Here is a 4,543-nt window from a genome sequence, read left to right on the forward strand (position 1 = left end):
AGGAAATTACAAATAATTATTGGAGACCTGTTACCATGGAGATAACTCCCAGTGCAAGGGTAAGACCAACAACACAAAAAAAACAAAAACAAACAAACAAAAAACACTTCCTAATGGAATGGATCAACTTTTCAGAAGTCCCCTGAAAGGTGGGCTCTCTAACTACTCAAAAGGACCTGTGGTTTAGTTCTTGGCCATACACTCTAATATTCTTGTTGTTAGGTGGGAACAGGGATAAAATAATGCATAGGCCCCCTTACAGGAGGCAGGGTGGAGGAATGGGGGTGAAAGGTCTAACACTATTTCTGAAGAAATAGCCCCACCTGCTGAAACGAATTTCCATCTGGCTTCCTTTATAATTATTCTTCCCATCATGTGGGAATTGAATGAAAGGCTGAAATGAAGACAGATATGTAATGCGGGTTTAGGGAAACCTATGTAAATGTCACAAAAAGGAACCACGAAAATAGAAAAAGGACATGACTATTCAAAGTCTGCATGTTCAAGAGAAAGAGAAAGAGGCGAGGGGAGGAGAGAGCGCTTTTTCAGGAATTATTACTTAACTATAACCCTCTTGCTCCCTCTGGAGGTCAAGAGCAGAATAATAACTTGTCTATAAAAGAAATCACTGCACCTTTCTTCACTTTAAAATATGTCGGTATTAAAATGAAAGAAAAAAATAAAGGCAAGAAAACAAAATTCCTCTGGCTTTCTGACACTTCCTACATACTCTGAAATTTGAATCCAAAGAATTGAAGTGTGTTGTAAGCAAAGCCAGACCTACAGTAATTAAATTCCTACGATGGGCCTTATAAGATGAAGAAAATATTGCATTAGCCTTCATTAATCTATTTCTCCAAATAGATCATTGTCTATTTGAAAACAGGAGTATTCTTTAGGATGGTGTTCCTCCTCATGTCAATATAAAGTCATTCTGGCCCAGCCGGTGTGGCTCAGTGATTGAGCATTGACCTATGAACCAGGAGGTCACAGTTCTATTCCTGGTCAGGGCACATGCCAGGGTTGTGGGCTCAATTCCCAGTAGGGGGCGTGCAAGAGACCGCAGATCAATGGTTCTCTCTCATCATTGATGTTTCTATCCTCTCTCCCTCTCCCTTCCTCTCTGAAATCAGTAAAAATATATTTTAAAAATAAATAAATAAAGTCATTCTGGAAAGACAATGTCTGGACTTTGTTTTAGGTTTTCTGTTTTAACAAGAATCTGGTAGTTGCCAAGAAACTTTATACTCTAGATGTAGTTGCACACAAAAGTTAAATTACCTCATAAGTCTAATGGCTCGACTCTGGCAGCAATCACAGAATTACAATCTGTCTACCTAGGTTCAGCAGCCGAATTAAGGAAACAAGTCAAGGAGCCAAAAAGCCAGTGCTCATGAGGCTATTCTTCAAGGTTGCAATATGGTGTTTCCAAAGTAGCACTCAGGCTCATTTTAGAATTTCAGCCTAATGGTTTTACAATAAACAGAGACTGATGATGGCATTTGGACAGAAGGAGCAATGTCTCCGAGCTGTGGGGTCAATTTGGGTAACAGTGTTTTATAGATACATAGCCAGAAGGTAAATTTCTCTAACTTTCAAGATTATTGGTACAATCATTAACTATTCTTTCAGAAGAGCAAACACCAATCTGGAACATTATTTGTGGCCATAGGCAATGAATAGATAGTATAAGACAAATCACACCATGATTTAGTACAAAAAAAGCAATAGTGAATATTTAAAGGTGACTCCATGCAATTGAGTATTTGATCAAAGTGGAATCTCAAAGCACTAGGGCAAAATGGACTTTTTAATAAAAGGTGCCAGGACAACTGGACAGCCAACTGGGGAAAAAAAGATAAATTTAGATGTGTATTGCATGCCAGACAAAACAATACATTCTAACTGTATCAGATTTTTAAGTGCAGAAAATAAAAACAATATAAAAACTAGAAGAAAATAGGAGTAAATTCCTCTTCAATCTTGGTATAGCTACAAAGACTTAAAATAGAGGGGCAATAAAGGAAAAGATTGATCATCTAACCCCATAAAAATAAATATAATACACACTGCAAAATAAACAAACAAAAAACACCATAAACAAAGGCAAAAGACAACTGAAAAACTGGGAGAAAATATTTGCAACAGATACATCCTTAATATGTAAAGAGCTCTTGAAAATCAAAGGGTGCCAGGACCAAAAACCCAGCAGAAAAAGGGAAAGGAGACAGGAAGAGACAATTCACTCACAGAAATATAAAACAGCTTTTAAATATATGAAAAAAAAAGTTATAGTTAGAGAAATGAAAACAACACAGAGATGCCATTTTTTATCGGTCAGACGGGCAAAAATTAGAAAGGATAACGTTCTGCCAGCAAGGCTGTGGGGAAATACTCTTGTTTATTGCATCTGGGCATGAAAATTGATACAACTCTTCTAGAATACTTGACAACACTTAACAAAAACTATAGATGAACTTAACTTTTGCCCCAGCAATCCCACTTTTAGGAATCTACTCTGAAGATAAATCTCCAACAATACAAAATGAATATGTACAATATTATTCATTGCAGCACTGTAATTACAAAATATTACAGATGCTCAATGCCATATGTAGGAGAGGGGTAGATAAAGTATGCTATATCCACACAATGGATATAAAAAAGAATGAAGATCTCTGTGAATTTATGTAGAATAATTTCTAGGTCGTATTAAATTTAAAAAGCAAAATGCAAAAAACTATCATGGTATGCTATTTTTTTGTGTAAGACAGAAGGGGATATGTATATGTACATATATACATATATTCATTTTTACAAAAAATGCCAAAAAGATAAACCACAAATTAATTAGACTGATTGCCTATAGAGTGGGAAAAGGGCAGAAAAAAATAGGAATGAGAAACAGGGTGGTGATGGGGAAGGGAGGGGAGTGAAACTATTCTGAGTATACTTAGGGTAACTCTGATTCTTAAAACCATGTAATGTTTCACATACCCCCAAAATAAATAAATAAATAAGGTAAATGAGGAGGTGGGGAAGGACCCCAAGTGGAATAAACAGTAACAAATGAACTTAACTGTATTACAGAGGAACAATACTCACATGAGGGAAGTGGGAACGCAGGAGCTATCCTAAGAAAAGGTATTTTGACTGTCCACTGTAAATAGAAGCAAAGACAAAAAGACCTGTGCATAAATATTGTAGTCTACTCAGAAAATTTGTTTTGCACGGGGATATAGTTAGCAAAGCTGAAATCATCTTATGTGAATACTGGTTCTGAACTAATAGGTTCAGAAGGATGGGAGCTCATAGGCTATGAATAATGGGAGAAAGGTTTCTCACTATCAAAGAAAGACATTGCAAATAAGGGAGGGGCAGGGTGCTGAAATGAATCCTGTGGTACAGAACTGGAACTGGAGGTGCCAATACAAATAAATCGTTTTTAATATCTGTACAGATGGATGGCAATATGTGGAATAATGTTGCTTTCATTTACCTTTTTCAGTTTCTCAAACAATGGGATGCAAGCTTTGAGGAAACATAGCCACCACGTCCAGTTACATAGTCTATGCTCTGCACAAAAGTATCTGGTCAAAGGGGACTTGAGGCCAAGGAGTGTTTGCCCCTGTGAAATGAATGAATGAATATATATATGCAGAACTGTACATGCTTTTAGGGGAGCCCAAACCCTATGAATTCCAGAGTTCAGAACCACCTGCCCTATTCATTTTTATCCAAATAGAGGTTTGCATTATACCATATTGATTAAGAATTTGTTGCTGAGTCAATCCTGCCTCAGACATAAAACTAATTACAAATGTGCCTTTTTCAACATAAAAGAAAATTTATCTTTACCAAGTTAGTTAACGATTTTGTTCTCTGGTACAATATATAAGATCTTTATCTAAATTAGATCTTAAGACAACAATTCTCAGGTATTTTTTCTATAGTTTCTCTTCTGTCCCATGAAAAGGTCACTTTCTGGCCTTTATAAATTTAATAAGGAATTATCATTAAGGAAAGTACATCCAGAAGTAAAAGTCTCAACAGTTATATCTTTGTGATATCTACTTTATTAATATTCACCTGAGGATATTTTTCCATTCATCTTTTAGACAAAGTGGAAGAGAGAGAGGCAAAGACAAAGAGAAATATCAATGTGAGAGAAACACATCAATTGGTTGCTTCCTGCATCTGCCCAGACCAGGGCTGGGGCCAGAGAGGAGCCTGCAACCAAGGTATACGCCCTTGGCCAGACTCAAACCCTTTGGTCCTCGAGCTGATGTTCTATCCACTGAGCCAAACTGGCTAGTGCTGTGTATCTACCTAACATCATTGTAAAGTTTCACTAAAATAAGTAGAATCTATCAATTGAAGCTCAGTTATAATAGCTTAACTGAGTGAAATGTCACAAGAACATACCCTTAGATACATACATTCTTCTGACAAACCCAACTGATTTTATATATATACTAGAGGCCCGGTGCACAAAAATTTGTGCACTGGGGGGGGGGGGGGGGGTCCCCCAGCCCGGCCTGTG

The sequence above is a fragment of the Myotis brandtii genome, unplaced genomic scaffold (assembly GCF_000412655.1).
Source record: "Myotis brandtii unplaced genomic scaffold, ASM41265v1 scaffold253, whole genome shotgun sequence".
In the NCBI taxonomy this organism is placed as follows: domain Eukaryota; kingdom Metazoa; phylum Chordata; class Mammalia; order Chiroptera; family Vespertilionidae; genus Myotis; species Myotis brandtii.